Source organism: Eulemur rufifrons, chromosome 4 (assembly GCF_041146395.1).
Source record: "Eulemur rufifrons isolate Redbay chromosome 4, OSU_ERuf_1, whole genome shotgun sequence".
NCBI classification, from domain to species: domain Eukaryota; kingdom Metazoa; phylum Chordata; class Mammalia; order Primates; family Lemuridae; genus Eulemur; species Eulemur rufifrons.
In genome coordinates this window covers 78,915,305-78,932,792 of record NC_090986.1, presented here as the reverse complement: position 1 = coordinate 78,932,792, position 17,488 = coordinate 78,915,305, and the positions used below count along the sequence as shown (strand labels likewise).

The window sequence follows — 17,488 nt, the reverse complement described above, 5'->3', positions numbered from 1 at the left end:
ATAGCAGCCCAAGGTCATCGGATGGAAAGAGAAACAGCCCCGTGTGTCCTTGACTGCCACTGCCCTGCAGAAAACCGCGCCCTGGTACAACAGCTTGGTATTTCACAATACACGGTGATCACAGTAGTCCTTAAAGACAAATCATGTTTAGCCTTCTTCTGCCTGAGGTGCTAAAGACGTGTATGATAAATTACATGAACACCATTTTTAAAACAGTTTGAACTTAAAGAATATGGCACTTGAAGGAATATTCCTGGATTAGCTAGAAAATTTGCTTACACAGAGCCCCTCCTTGTCTATGTGGCCCTATGGGGTAATAGGATGTCACTGTAAAATTCAGCCAGACAGAATAAACTAGCTGACATTCTTAAGCTCATTAAAGAGTAGGGAAAACTATCATGCTTATATATACGACAGCTTGTGGTACAAGTTTTCTCAACTACAGCTTAGAGAACAAAGTCAAATAGAACATCACGCATTCCTTTACGACAATCCTGACCACTGAAATAAAGCAACCAACATTTAGCAGCAAAAGAAGCATGAAGGCTCACACACTCTAAGATAAGACTGCAGGAAGTATCTTGCAAGATAGCGTGACCATGACATTTGAAGCTGAGATTTCATCTGTATAAAACAGACAGACACACACACCGTTGGCACATGGCCCCAGCTATGTGTGCGTATTTCCCACTCAAGCAAATGCTGAGTGTGCTTAGGGACCCCCCCTCCCCGCCTCAGGGTGACAAAGCAAGACCCTGACTCAAAAAACAACAACAATAGCAAAAAAAGTAGTAAAAATTAAGTACATAAACTCAGAATACTCTGACACTGTAATTGTGGTGTGCAATCCTATCATAACTCTAGTATGAAGCCCAAAAGACAAATCTATCAAAAACACTAATACTTGCAACAATCTGCTAAGAGATAGGCAATATAAAAATATGTAAATTAGAACAACAAAAATCAGAGTGTGGGGGGATAAAGTTACAGTGTAGAGGAATTTTTCTTGTTTTTTCTTTGTTTCTGTTCTTTTTTGAGCTCTAAGATAAGTTGTCACCTCTTTACAACAACTTGTTATAGCTATAAGATGTTTTTTGTAAGCATCATGGTAGACACAATGGGAAAGCCTACAGTATATATACTAACAATAAAAGGCAACAAAATTAAAACATACTACCAGAGAAAATCATTTACCCGCAAAGAAAGTAAGAAAGAAAGAGTTACAAAACAACCAGAAAACAAGCAACGCAATGGCAGTAGTCTTTACTTATCAATCATAACACTGAATGGAATGAACTCAGTTCTCCAATAAAAAGAGACGAAAAAGGTCATTATAGAATTGAATTATCTATGCACCCAACACTGGAGCACCTTCGTATAGAAAGCAACATGAACAGATCTAAAGGGAAAGAGAGAGACTGCAATGCTATAGAAGAGGACTTCAACTCCGCACTCTCAGTAATGCACAGAAAATTAACAAAGAAACATCAGAGTTAAACTAGACACTAGACAAAACAGGCCTAGGTGGTATTTACAGAACATTTCACCCAGCTGCTACCGAATACATATTTTTTCATAAGCACACAGTGCATTCCCAGAATAGACCATATCTTAGGCCACAAAACAAGTCTCAACAAATTCAAAAAAGTAGAATCAGATCAAGTAACTTTTCTGACCACAATGGAATAAAGTTAGATGTCAATAGCAAGAGGAACCTCAGAAACTACATAAACACACAGAAATTAAACAACATGCTCCAACAGGCCAATGAGGAAATCAAGGAGGAAATTTTTTAAATTCTTGGAGTTTGACTGCTAATCAAGCAACTTATAATACACCTTTGAATGTAAGTTCACAAATCAGAGCGTGCCCATAATTCCTATTAAACAGTGTGAGTGTCCGCTGCTATCGGATTTCAAATCTGTTCTGTCACTCGATGCATTATTCAATAAGTAACTCTGGACAAGAAATACTTTATCTTAACACTTGCATGGAAACGTGAGCTGAGAAGAAGATAACATTTTGACCACCAAGCATGTTGACAGGGAAATCTCCCAGTTTGGATAACCAATTCCGAATGTAAGACATCAGATATTTATGGCTAATGTCATTAAACGTGACACCATTGAAAAGTAGGTCCCAGAAAACAAAAATGTGAACTTGATACATAAAATCAAATAAAAATGAGTTGTGAGATTTATTTAATTTTGCCCTGCAAGGCTTGAAGGATCATTTTAAATGGGATTTTCTAGTTTCAATGGAAAAAAACAACAAATACTTGTTATGAAAAAACCTGGTCTCAACAAGTACAGGAATCATCACAATCCAGGCCCGATTCTGTCACTGCCCCAAAAGAAAAGCAAATAGGTCAAGGTAGCAAACTCTAATATCATGATATATTGCATTCGATTACACCACCCTGACCCTTCACCCAGAATGCAGTATATTCTTTCCAAACACAAGGAAATAATCCCTGCCAAAAGGGAAAGTTTAAGGCTTTCCAAAGAGTTGACATGCTCTAAATCAAGTGAGGTGGACTCTGGAATCAAGTTATCCCGAATATTAATAGAAGACCCTAAACCCACCTGCTTATGCTCCCCACGTCTCTGCCCCTAGTCAAGGAGGCAGGGTTCTCAGGGGAGGACACACCTCTCAGAAAGGATGCTTCCCGGGCAGAGTTCAGAAACCATAACACTGAACAAGGTCTGAATGCAAAGCCAGACTGAAGCAGACCATCTGGGAGAACGGCAGGGCGCGAGACGACTGGTACGTAGTGATCACTAGTACAGAAAGCACAGTGTTTAACTTAGATGTGGGTGAAAAGCAGAACCTGTCAGTCCTTCCTGCTTTAAAGAGTCAAAGGGGTTCACAGATATCAAAAACTGGAGATGAGCTATATTATTTTATTTTTCTGCATTTCTTGCATGATGGTCAAACTATTCAAATATTGAATGCTAATTGAATTTTTCTTAGTTTATCATTCATGTACAGGAACATGCACAATACCAAAGTGTACAGCTCAAATTTTCATAAAGTGAACACAGCTATGGAGTTATCAGATTGAAATTTAACAACAGAGACATGAGGAAAACAAGCCTGTTTACGTGTGGGATTCTAACAGCAATCATGGCACAATCTAAAGGCTAACTAGCTTCAGACTCACAGCTGTGAAAAGGACATGTATTATTGGTGTCAGACTCACAGCTGTAAAAAGGACACGTATTTATCACCTCTGCCTGCGGGGACACCACCAACATAGTAGAAAGGGATGTAAAATTACACAGCCACGTTAAAAAACAACTGGGAATGGAATCATTGGCTAAGGCGATGGGGTTTTTCCTAAAATAGACTCCTTTCTGCCTTTGCCAGGCAAGTTCAGCATGTGTCCCAGACGCCTTTTGAGCATGAGCCGCGGCAAGTTCGGAACCCACGGAGGGGTTGCTGCAGCCTACGGACCCTGGCCTGGGAGGCAGGAAGCACAGTCACCTTCACAACTGGTTTCTCGGAAGAAACACCAACCCATTTTAAGAGAATGATTCAGTTCTAATAAGAGTGGCATGATATTAACCAGAGAAACGTGTATATATGGGGAGGAGAGACTTACAAATTGTGGAGTCTGGCAAACCCCCCGACCAGCAGGGCCAACAGTGTGGTTCTAGTCTAAACGCCAGCAGGCTCCAGGAGGCAGGAAAAAAGCCCACGTCCCAGTTGGAAGGCCATCAGGCAGGAGGAGTTCTCTCTCGCTTGGTGGGGGTCAGGGGTCAGCCTTTTTCTGTTCATCTCCTCGCTGCGGCCCCCACGTCCGGGAGGGCAACTGCTTCACTCCACCTGCTGCTTCAGGTGCCAACCCCAACCAAAGATGCCCTCGCAGACACACTCAGGCTAATGTCTGACCAGACACCCGGACTCCCCGCGGCCCTGTCAAGTTGACACATAGAATTAACCATCACAGTCACATTTCGGGCAGGGCATAGACGGGCACAGCCCCCGTGTGTTGGGGATACAGGAGCCCATGGAGAGACAGAGGGCAGCTTACGCCCGCAGAGCTGCGGAGACACCTGAGCTGGAGCCCTCAGTGATGGAAAGGGTCAGAGCCAGGACAGAAGGCACAGGGGAGCGTTTAACCTCTACACACAGGAGAGCTGGTCCAGGAGATCAGGGTTGGGAGTCTGGAGAAACTACACAAGATAAACTATGAAGGGGTAAAACCAAGAAGCTAAATAAAGGAAGCGCTGCTCCTCTCTCACAAGTCCCCCTCTCCTGGCTGCACAGAACCTTCCACAGCCAGCCCATGACACCCACAGCCAAGGAGTATCCCAGGGGCAACCAACCAAGCCTCACACACTCAGGTCTGAAAGTCCTTCACCTAGAAGTGAAGCTTGCTAGCTGGCCCTGTGCTCACAGGGCACCCACTGGCCTTTTCTGTTTTCTCTCTGGAAAGTTACCAGATATGTGTAGACAGTCAGTCCCCACCATGAAAAAGAGACTCAAAATGAAAACCAAAAAAAAAAGGGAGACTTGAGGAAACAGTACAGGAAACTTTAAAAGAATACTTTAAAATGCTAATATCCTCAGAGTCATCAGATGAGAAAACATTCGCATAAAACAAGAATAAGATGCTGTTTCTAAAGAGATGCTAGCCTAACTAAAATAATGCAATAAAAGAGGTGAAAAATATAGGTAAGCAAATCTCCTAAAATATAAAACAAAATGAAAAATAAAATAAAGTTAACAATAGCAATAGAAGAGCCAATACCCAACCCTTAAGAGTTCCCCAGAAACCAGAGAAAGAGAACGTTAAAATGTTATATAAGAAAATTTCCTAAAACAATAAGAAATAGGGTTGCTGATTGAAAGGGCTCACCAAGTACCTAAAGCAATAAAAGACCCACACCAAAAATTTTAAGTATGGAATACCAAATATTTTTAAAACATAAAAATGTTTTTCAAAAGAGCTTATTTATAAAAGGAAAAAAATCAATATGACATTGAACTTCTTCATAGAAACATAGCTAGAGCAACACTTTAGATTTCTATCCCAGCCAAGCTATCAGACACTCAAATTTACTTTTCACATAAGCTTTCTCAGGAAGCTCCTTACTACAATTGTGCTTCAACAATACTAGACAGTTATCAATAAAGAACCACCCCCATACACGCAAACGCAGTATACAAATATTAGGGACTCTAACCCAAGAAAGTTCTGGATGACTGCTGTACAACAACACATCTACAGTTTGTCTAGGAAGGAGATCTCGCGGTGTGGGGGGCAAGGGTAAAACCAAGAGATTATTCTGATAGCTCATTTTTAAAATGTATAGAGAGGTTGCATAATATAAATACGTACCAATTTGATGAAAAAAGATAGGGATGAATACACAAAAAAAATTTGTTTAAGTAGGAAAATGATGTAGGAAAAGTAAGTTATGCCAGAAAAGAGGCAAACATGATACACTACTTCACTACTTGACCCTGAAGTAAATAAGTTACATTTTTATCTATAAGAGAATTCAGAAGTCATTTCTAAACTTAACTCAAAAATACAGTGAAAAACACATTTCTAAACTTAATTTTCAAATATGGTAGCAACCACCAAAAGAATTAAAAACAGAGTTCAAAATGGTTGCCTGTGGTGGAACAGGATCGCATGGGCAAGAGCCTACTGGTGTTCATGATAAGTCCCTCCACACTATTTGAACTTTCAACTATTAGATTGGTGCAAAAATAACCATGGGTTTAGCATTGTTGAAATTTGCCATTTGATATTGGAATACATTCTTAAATAAATGTGGTTATGTTATATATCATTTTAATGTGCTTTTCTCACTTTATGTTTTTTTGCTAATGACTTATTACTTGCTGTTTATTTTATATTTATTTTAGACTACGGAAATGATGTTAGACAAAAAGCAAAATCAAGCAATTTTCTTATTCAAGTTCAAGATGGGTCATAAAGTAGCAGAGACAACTCGCAACATCAACAGCACATTTGGCCCAGGAACTGCTAACGAATGTACAGTGCCCTGGTGGTTCAAGAAGTTTTGCAAAGGAGAGGAGAGCCTTGAAGATGAGGAGCACCGTGGCCACCATCGGAAGTTGACAACGACCAATTGAGAGCACTCATTGCAGCTGATCCTCTTACAAATACACGAGTTGCCGAAGAACTCAAGGTCGACCATTCTACGGTTATTTGGCATTTGAAGCAAACTGGAAAGGTGGAAAAACTCGATAAGTGGGTGCCTCATGAGCTGACCAAAAATAAAGAAAACATCGTTGCTTTGAAGTGTGGTCTTCTCTTCTTGTACGCAACAACAACGAACCATTTCTAGATCGGATTGTGACGGGTGACGAAAAGTAGATTTTATACAACTGGCGATGACCAGCTCAGTGGTTGGACTGAAAAGAAGCTCCAAAGCACTTTCCAAAGCCAAATTTGCACCAAAAAAAGGTCACTCTTTGGTAGTCTGCTGCCAGTCTGATCCACTATAGCTTTCTGAATCCTGGCAAAACCATTACATCTGAGAAGTCTGCTCAGCAAATGATGAGATGCATTGAAAACTGCAACGCCTGCAGCTGGCATTGGTCAACAACAGAAAGGGCCCAATTCTCCGATTGCATGTCACACAACCAACGCTTCAAAAATTGAACAAATTGGGCTGTGAAGTTTTGGCTCATCCGCCATGTTCACCTGACCTCTCACCAACCAACTACCACTTTTCAAGCATCTCAACAACTTTTTGCAGGAAAAATGCTTCCACAACCAGCAGGATGCAGAAAATGCTTTCCAAGAGTTTGTCGAATCCCAAAGTACGGATTTTTATGCTAGAGGAATAAACAAACTTATTTCTCGGCAAAAAATGTGTTGATTATAATCATTCCTATTTTGATTAATAAAGATGTGTTTGAGCCTAGTTATAATGATTTCAAATTCATGGTCTGAAACTGCAATTACTTTCACACCAACCTAATACCTACTTGAAAGCCAGGTGATTCATCTCGAAGGAAGACATAACAGTTTTGTCCTCCGAGTGTTGGACTGATGTTTGTTTCTTATTAGACTCCTATGGGGCACTTTAGAATTTCCTATTCTTTTATCCATGATCTAGGGCACTGTATTATTTTCACAATAATTTAATATTTTAAATGAAAATAAATAGTATCCAGCTGTAACTATCAAGGGACAGTCCCTCCTTGCAGCTAATTGCAGGACTGGGCATACATAAGGAGCTGTTTACTGGAACATGAAAGTAGGCTAAAAACCCAATTTGTCCTTATACTAATTCCCACCACAAACAGAGCTGGTCACTACTCATATCTGATTCTGCTTCCCAGAATCACTTCCTTTTGCCTGCAACAAAAGTGCCCTAGATCATGGATAAAAGAACAGGAAATTCTAATCTGCCCCATAAGAGTCTAACAAGAAACAAACATCAGCCCAACACTCGGAGGACAAATTGCTCTGTCTTCCTTCGAGATGAGTCGTCTGCTTTCAGCACTGGGCTCTTTACCCTGTAACTCCCCCCATGGAGAAATGGAGATTAAAGTTCTTCCCCTTTAAATGGAAAGCACTGTATCCTGAAGAGTATCAGTTCTTATTAAGTTCTCTTGCTTCCTTTCATCCTCTGCCAAATTCCTAGAACATCTTTCTTTCTTCTTTTCATCAAACCACATCCTTCTCCTCTTCTGAGCCAACAGCCCAAGGGGTCATCTTCTCTGAGAAGCTTTTCCTTATTCCTGTCTACCCAAAGTGTGCAATCTGAAATTCATCCATCCCTTTCAGCTCTGTGTGCGTGTGTGTGTGCGTGTGTATGTGTGTAAGACAGGCAGACAGACAGACAAAGTCAGAGAGAGAGAATTTCTCATCTTATACAGTGAGCTCCAAGCTGGCCACATCAAATATTCATTCTCTTAACCGCCTCTCCGCACCTTGCAGGTTGAGAGCTCACTGCAGCTCTCAGACCAACGGCACAGTGCCCTCTGCTGGCCAGACATCACAGCAGCATTTCCTGCAAAGTAAACAGGAGCAGCAGTCTCGGCCAGATGACTTTCAAGTTCCTCAGCAATTATCTTAACGCAAATCCTCAGAGAAGTAATGTTTAAGGAAGAACTTTAATGCCTTATCGCATTTGGCTCTTGTATACTCACGCGTGGCTGTTTAATGTAAAAACACAAAGTACTACAGTTCATTTCTAAGTAAATCTAAAATGTTTTCTCGTCTTTTCATTTAATTTATTCACTTATATACCCAGAGTTATAACCAGATTTGTGAGGCCTGGATGCAATTTGTATACAATACGCACACAGTGTGGGAATCTTGCCTTCAGAAAAATACAGAATGACAAAAACAAAATTGGGCACAAAGGGAACGTTTATTTAGAATGGAAAAAATCACAACATATTACAAATTCATGAAAGCTGAAAAATACTACCTCACGATACCCAGAAAACATAGTATTTTTATTAACTATCTGATTGGCATTCTATAATACTTTCCCCCAACATTTTTAATTTTGTTTGCCTAATTTCTGGCATGACAATTGTGTAAGGGTTTGTATAGAAAAGAATAGAAAGAAAATTCATTCTTTCCTCTAGCTATCGCTGATCAATTACTTTGCATTAATCTTCGGGCAAAGTTTCTTTCAGCTCCACAATTTATCAATAAATATGTCATATGAATATATATATGATTGCCAAATTCAGAGTAATTTCTATCAAATTTCTTTCATAAGTGAAACGTAAAATCTGCAGACTAGCATCTGGCCCCGCGCACTTCACACACTGTTTCTCCAACATGACTCACACACTTCAAGCGCACTGTGCCAACTGGTGTTTTGTTAGCTCTAGCAACGCTCCACCATATCGCAACCCCAGGCCAGGTGTTGGGCAGGAAGAGCATTTCTGGCACTTACTCCTATGCTGGGATAATTAATAATTTACCTATTCACAAAAGTGACTGCACACCACACACGTATATCCCTAAACCCGTACTAAATGTTATTTCCAACTCAACTTTCCCTTCCTGAGATGCCCAAAATGTGCCACTCCAAAGCCCCCTAACAGGAGAGGAAAGGTGAGGGGGAAGTCTGTGTGAAAAGGGACAGTGTTCTTCCCCAATCAAGGTTCAAATCTATCCAGTTAGACAAAAATAACTGGCCACGAGGACATATTGCAGGGTACCTCCCAGGGCCCTGTAATGGGCATATGTCCTGAAACTTACGTTCCAAGTATAGCTGCTTCTGTGGGTATGTGCATAATCGGATACAAACATGTAAGTGATTTATACATGGTTATGTTAATGACAACCTATATACCTCTCATCCTTTCCTCCGAACTCACGCGATCTTACATAGACACGCACACGTACTCACCAACAATCAGAGCAGTGCCAGTGGTCCACAAATAGGGAACATTACACATTTTCTGCATTTTGCTTTCTTCACTCAATAATACTGTAAAATTCCTGCAAGTCAATGGTATAGTTCTAATTCATTCTTTTTAATGGCTACATTAGATTCTGTAATGTATTTAGCCATCTCCCATGATGACCATTTACTGTTTTTCCGGACTTTTTATACTATAGGACATGTCACAATAAATATTCACATTCATATGTCCCTGAAAACCAGTGAGTTTAAGTCTATGAGATACACTGCCTGAAGTAAAATCAATGATGCTAAGGGTTATGTTTAAAAATTATTAATTAAAGTCCACACTTCATTCAGATTTCCTAAGTTTCTACCCAATGTCTTTTTTCTTTTCCAAAGGGAGCATAAATTTTTTATTTTAATAGGTAGCAGTAACTTCCCAAAAGGTTTTAAAACTGCACATTTCCACCAGCAATGTGTTGTTTTTATATGCATATCCCTGCCAGCAACAGGTATTAACAGTTTTCTTTAACAGTATGCAAGTAATACATAATTGTCACATTAATTTGTGTCTCCTTGACTATTAACAAAGTTGAACATATTTGTATATATTTTGGGGCTATATTATCTCCTCATATACTTTGCCATTTTTCCCAGTGGTTTCTTGATCTTTTCGGTGTCCATTTATAAGACCTCTTGGTATTGTCTAACTAGTAACTCTATTATCTATTAAGTAATTTACATTTAGTAGTTTTCTAGACCACTCATTTGAATATTAAGCTTTTTCATAGTACCTTTGACATACAAAGAGTACAAGACAAATGTCTGAGAGACTGACCAGAAACAGATACACGTGTGTAGGAAGAGCATTTTGTGGGATGAGTGACCATTGAAGCACTCAAGTCTCTTTACAACCTGTACAGCTTATTGATTGCTTTCTGTGATGAGGGATTTTAAAAGTAAAGTTTCAAATTCTATTAATAAGAGTCCACTATATGAAAATCCAAGCGGACACACAAATATTACTTCTATATTTGTGGCCTTAATACTGATACTTTTCTCACAAATACACACTGTGTCTCTCTCCTACCATGCAAATCCCACCTTATTAACCTTTACATCCCCACACCGTGCGTAACACCTCCCCCGTAGTGGGCACCTTCAGCTTGCATTCGGAGTGCGTCCACAGGTGCGGTATACAGCATATGCGTCAGGTGAAATGGGCAACAACTACAGTGAACAAGTGCTAGAGAAGAAAAATCTTATTTTGGTATAGTTATCTTTAAGAGGGAGGGGAGACTAGGAAAAATAAATGCCTAAATTTTAGATATCTGCTTAAGGTGGCTTTACATACCTACAAATTCAGCCCATTAAAAGAAAAACGGACCTGCCTGAGCAATATGGCAAGACTCCGTCTCTATAAAAAATAGAAGTATCAGGCCAGGCATGGTATCACCTGCCTGTAGTCCCAGCTACTTGAAAGGCTGAGGCAGGAGGATCTCTTGAGCCCAGGCATTTGAGTTTGCAGTGAATTATGATGACACCACGGCACTCTAGCCTGGGCAACAGAGCAAGACTCTGTCTCAAAAAAAAAAAAAAAAATGAACTAACAATGTAAAATCAAATAAATATTCATGAGTATTCATATGCAAAAAATACCCTTATGTTTCCCTTAAATATGAAAAAGTCATTTAGTATAAAAAATTCAATTTTTGTGTAGATATCATACTTTTTATTTCCCTAGTCAGGAATTTCCCTACACAATGATTAGTCCTAAAATTAACCACTCTTTTGAAAGGTTAAATCATACCTAAAAAGTAGTAGCTTTACCTAGTTACTCTGTGTTTTGTTCTGTCCTAAATGTGTTACAGTGAAATGTGAAGCCTATAAGTTTCACAGAACAATAGTTTGTTCCGTGACTTTAATCACACATAATATTCTCTCCATCCATTTTTGATACTAATGGCCTATCTCAGACCTCAAAGAATTTCTCAAAACAGGCGATTAATCTGTGTTGATCTAGGATCCATCATGTAGCGTAGCCCCTCCCCCCACCTGCTTGGGTAAAGAACATGCAGCTGCAGGAAGTGACCAGTCCTCCGAGGGACCCACAGCTCGCGGGGGCTGTTGGCATTCAGACCCCACACCTTGGTCCCATTAGCACTAGGCTCTCAAAAGCTCTCAACGCTTCATTCAACACTGGGCCTGCCAAACAGAAACAAGGTCCCAGGGTGGCTTTAGATACAAGTCCAGTCGTGCCAAGCAGATTACAATACTGAGATTACCATTTCCTCTTAATATTCAAATAAGAATGTTAAATATCCTAATACAAAAGCACAGAAATGCATTAATGAAAAATGTGACTTGCATACAGAGGTCACCTCCATCTGTGCCTAAGAGAACAAATTGTTCCTCTAAGTACACAGGGGTTTTTAAAACCCCAACTCTTATTTATTTTAAAGATAGAACAATGTCTCTCAAAAATGGAATTTTGTCCAAAGGGCTGTTAGAGATCACGTCACCTGACAATCAAGCCATGTCACCTCCCAACTCACTGATAATAGGGAAGATGACGTTTCCTGAAGACCCAGTGTTCCAGGCACCACGCTCTGCATGTGTTTGTGCATTTGTTTATTTTTTTACATCAGTTATTGAGTCTTCAAAAATCCCCCCACAGGAGCTATCAAACTCCTCATTTTCTCTAGTGAGGAAGTTGAGGACCATTTACTTTTTTCAAATTTCCTTAACTAAACTGTTTCTGCCAGGGGTTAACTATAGTGTGAAAAGAGAAGAAAATATTTTCTCCCCTCCGATGTAGATTTCACACAGGTGCCCAAAATCTCCAGAAGCAGCAGGACAATGACCAGGCCGTGGAACGTGCTCGCGGGAGGCAGCAGAGGAGGGCAGAGCCGGGGAGGAGGGCGTGGGACTGCACGGCTTCCACGCAGCTGCTTCCGTTTCCCAAGAAGCTTCCGATCCTTTTCCCCCACCTAGTCTCCTCTTCAACAACTGTTTGTACCAATTACATAAAATCATTAATTGTAGGACTGGTCTCCTACAATAAAACTTGATAAAATGGTCCAGAAAAAAAAATTCCACATGCTCACTCCCTGCTCGGGGCAGCACTTACCAAACAATGCAGCGGATTAGCCATGAAGGATTCTCGGGGGACAGAGGGACATTCGGTGCCGGAAGCAGTCGGCCCCAAAGTGCATGAACCCAGGTGAAGAGAGCTCGGGGGGATCAACTGCTCTCGGCTAGTACTGCCTGTGTGACAACGGACAAGAATCATGTTCTCTGTGTGTGAAGGGTTCGAATCCAGACGGGGAGACAAAATGTATTCAAACCAAGAAGCTTGAGGTGTGCAACTCAGATCGAGGTATACGCGGTGTAAAACAGTACCCGAACATGGCTACAGGAAGCAAAGAAAGTGATGTCAAGCAATAAAAACAGACAGGTGGGAAGAAAGGGAGGAGGAGGGAAGGAAGCCTCCACGTGTGTGTCCCACCTCTTCCCCACACTGAGACTCAGGGCCCCACCACACCTTGTGCAGCCTGTCAACCCCCCGAACCCCTCCCACTGCTTCTCAGGACCAATTCAAACCGCCGCTCAACGCCTTAAGCAGGCCATTCCCCAGGCAATGGCATCCTCTGGCCTTTCCTGAACAAAGGCAAGGCTGGGAAGGGGGGTCAGATGAACCCCACCCCCCAGGGCAGCAGAGGAGGGTCATGGTCAGAACATTCTCAACTCCCCGTTATCGTGTTTGCACAAATGTGTTCCCGCAAAGCCCTTATGGACAACACCAAAGGTGGGCTCACACAGGTGTTCGGTTTAGGAGATACTTAGCCAGAGGGAAATCTGAAGAGACATCTAGTTCAGTTTAAAGAGGGATATTAAATAGATTTGGGAGGTGAAGCTATGAAAAGAAAGAAAACTGTAATCCAAGTGACGCTAGATGCCAAAGGGCCACTAGCAAACTGGAAGAATATGGTGGAGCTCACGGGCTAAGCCCCAAGGCCTGCGTGAGTTTGCTGACCTCACTGTGGAAAAAGAAACCATTACAATGTCAAACTTGCCCATGGCTAGAAGGATTCAAACAGAAGGTGTCTAAAACAGTATATGGTGTTAACTGCGTTTGAAAACAACTGTAAAAACGTCAGAATCAGTTTTTATCTTTATGTTTTCAGTTCTGTAAACACAGATGAAGGTCCCATGAATATCAGAACAGCAAAGCGCTTCTAAAACATAGACGCAGATACCAAGGATCTGCCCTCTCAAAACAGACAAACAAGCCAACAAACAGGAAAGCAGGCTGTGTTCCTACGGTCTCCTCTCTTGTCATATAATCCATCCTGCAGTCATCCCTGCCAAACAAGCTTTCATACCCTTTGCAGCACGGCTTTGCTCCCAGGAAACCTAATGAGATATTTATGAATGTTTCGATGTCGGCAGCAAGAGCCTCCGCAGTGGCAGAAAGGTCAAAGCTATCTCTCCGCAGCCCCCACGCGAAGATTATACCTACTCAACACATAAGTAAATGCAGCAGACCCAGACTGATCTTTTTGTTTTGTTTTAAATCATCAAAGGATTAAGAAACTAGAGATTATTAGTCAGCACAGCACACTAAGTGAGTCCCTTAACATACATTAACCTGCATCCAACGTCACCCAGGTTCTCTGTGCCACAGACCTTGGACAGCTCCCCCTCCCAGGCACTGCACCAGCAGGTCCAACCCTTCACTCTCCCCAGACTCGGCCCTGCCCCAGCCCTTTGCTTTGAGCACTCTGCCCTCTCCCCATTTCATGGGGTAAACAGAAGCTTTTGGGTAGACTTGATTCACTGTGATGCCCACAACACACAAACTCACTCCCCTCATCTTAGGAAAAAAAAAAGAATAGACTTCCTGCCCAAGTCTATACACTTTGCCCCTGAGCTCAGCTTCTTTCTGGCACCCCTCCTTACCAGGTGAGCCCTCCGCCTCCAGTGGCTCCTTGGCAATCCCCCCTGCAGGCTCCTTTTCCTGAGCCTTGAACAGGGATCATCCCCAGGGCTCTGCCCTTGGTCTTCACTCAATGCACTGACCATCCTTTGCATCTGTGGCTCGAGTCCCCACCAGTGTGCTCATCCGGTGGTCCTCAAGTCCAGCCCCAGCCTTGACCTCTACCGCAGCTCTGTCTAGACCAACATATGGAGCTTCTCTGGATACACTGACCCGAACGTCCCACAGCCTCTGCAAGGTCAACGTGACCACAGCTGATGTCTCCACCTCCAGTTCCTTCAGTTGTTCAGTAATCACACAAGCTTCATCAGCCAAGCCAAAGAGTTGAGAAAAGGGCAGGGAAGCAAAACTAACAAGCGCAAAACAAAAGAACACCCTATCAAAGAGTTATGACAATAAATAGGTTAAGTGCCCCCATTAAATGGAAAAGGATCTCCATGGGGATTTTACTATTTGATTCCAAAAAATTCAAAACAAATGTTACACAACACAAACACGAGCAAAAAGAAAGCAAAGGCTAAAATCCTAACATCACAATCAAGTGTAAGACCAAAATAACTAATAAGCATTAAGAACAGAATAAAAATTATAGCCATATCACCACCAGGGTGGTAATTTTATTTTACATGAAATTAAATTTTACATGAAATGTAAGTTTGGTTTTATATGAAAACATGTAAAATAAAATTCACGAGCAAATTGGCCGAAAATGTTGTAACAGCAGGCTAATGCTATTATCAAACCGACTAATTGGTCAGGCTAAAAATACAGATTCAAAAGATGTAATTAAAAAGCCTGAACGGATGAACTTTGCAGCCTACAGAGAATGCACCTTCCTCCCAAGTAAAAGGGAAACCTGGAAGAGTCTGGCACTCCCAGCTGCAGACTCTGAGGCGAGGGAGAACAGACGACTACATCCTCGGACCACCTCCAAGCGTTGCCAGTTTCTTCTTTTGCAAATAAGGTCAACAGGAACACCTTCCCCACCCGTCAGATCATGGCGGCATCAGGGTTTCAGAGCTGGGGGAGACCTTGAAAAATCTCATTCAAACCCTCCTGCTTACACAGGAGGACACTGGGGCCTTGAAAGACAAAGTGCTACATCTGCAGAAATCCGGCCACACAGGGCAGGAGGAGCAGCGCTCAATTTTGGGACACAGTGTGAGGGTCCAGAACCCGGCCGAGGCTGCAGGCTGCGATCCTGGACAGGCTGGCTGAGGGAGGTGACAGCCCCAGGGCATCTGACACCCAGAGCAGCACAACCCCCTTCTCTATGTGGCAAAATTTCTTTCAGTAACAATTATGAAATAAAAACATAAATTAAGCAGAAAAGAAACAGACAGCAAAAATTGTCTTTATTAAATTGTATCTAATCATGCCGATAAATTAAATAAAAATTATTATAGTACAAAAAAGGGAGAAAAAGCACAACTATTTATTCAATAATTTTTATATCCGTGTAACAATTTGAACCTCGACCCTTTGGTTACAGGCTGACACAATATTTACATCAATAATTGTCAAGTAACTAATAAATGAAATTTAACAAAACCAACACAACTGGTGTATTTTAGACAAGTACTAAATCATGCCGATGATGTTACATTTTATCTTCTTGAGTTGGTGTTCAATTTTAAAACAATGAATAATCATGAATGAATTACAATGTTAAGAATATTATAAAGCTAGTAAAATTTACCAGACTAAAATGTGCACTTACCAAACAAAAATGTAACATCTCATAGTTGATACTGTTTCACTGTTTTAACTGTTAGACGCAGAAACCTCCAAGTGGTCACATAAAATGACAGAACTGAAGTGACTCAAGTTCTACTTTCTTAGTGTTTACAAACGCTACACTACCACTATCTATGTCTTATCTACTGTGTAAACTCAGGAATATGCAGCACGACAGGGCTTGTGGGGACACGGACCTGAGCCCAAAGTAAGTTCCAAACCTATTCCAATTCTTACAACCATGCTCTCAAAATACACAAAAAGCCAGGTACAGTGGCTCATGCCTATAATCCCAGCACCTTGGGAAGCTGAGGCAGGAGGATACCTTGAGGCCAGGAGTTCCAGACCAACCTAGACAACATAGTAAGACCCCATCTCTACAAAAAATTTAAAAAACTAGCTGAGTGTGGTGGCGTGCACCTGTAGTCCCAGCTACTCAGAAGCCTGAGGCAGGAGGATCACCTGAGCCCAGGAGTTCGAGGCTGCAGTGAACTATGATTGCACCACTGCACTCTGGCCTGGGCAACAGAGCGAGACCTTGTCTCTAAATAAATAGATAAAACATGCACACATACAGCTCAGTCAGGGACACCAGGGGCCAGAGGGTTAACTGGGAGTGCTCCTAATTGATCTCCATGTAGAATACAATATCATTTGAAAGAAATAAAAATGTGTTAATTGGAAGCATACGTGTATATGCATTTTATATATGTATATATTATATAGAGATAAAATCTTTGGAACTAAGTAGTAATCACAGAAATTGCTCAGAAGTTAGCCTAAGTGGAGGCTTTCCCAGCGAGCAGTACTTTAATGCTGGTGCACAGGGACAATAACAGCAGAGGGACTTCCAGTGGGTGGGACTGTGTACACCCGCTTACCGCCTGCACCTCGGGCGGATCACTCCCCCCACCCTGCACAGCCCTTGGTCCTCGGGGACTGCAGGGACTAGGATGAGTTCTGTAACTTTTCCTGGTGTCTTTCCTCAACCGTGCCATGGAGATGCCACCTGGGACTGGCTCTGCCTCGCTTCTGAGGGCACCTGGAGGACTGCAGACTTGGGCGTGGGAGCCCTGACTCCGGCCTGCGTGTGGTGTGTTTCCAAGGACAGCTTCCAAGGAGAATTACAGTTACAAGGCGGGCAACACTGCGCGGAATGATGCGACCCACCTGTGGTCCAGGAAGGACATGCCAGAGACCACTCTCTGGCTGTCCTTCCCGTAAGTCCTCTGTTAAGAAGCTGAGGGCATAAGCCAAAGAGCAGTGAGGAAAAGACGCAGCAAGAAACTTAGCCACGGAAACGGATAATTCCACACGTGTCCTCTGTGTCATCGTCCTTACTCAAACCTACGGAACAGCTGAGGAGCAACGAGCAGATCAGAACCAC

At 41.9% G+C, this 17,488-nt stretch overlaps 1 protein-coding gene across 2 annotated transcripts in view; it reads right to left on the bottom strand.

Moving 5' to 3' along the window:
• The window catches only part of ATP8A2 (ATPase phospholipid transporting 8A2), a 494,649-nt gene that overhangs the window by 386,271 nt on the left and 90,890 nt on the right, over positions 1-17,488 (bottom strand). The gene's annotated exons all lie outside the window — the stretch shown is intronic.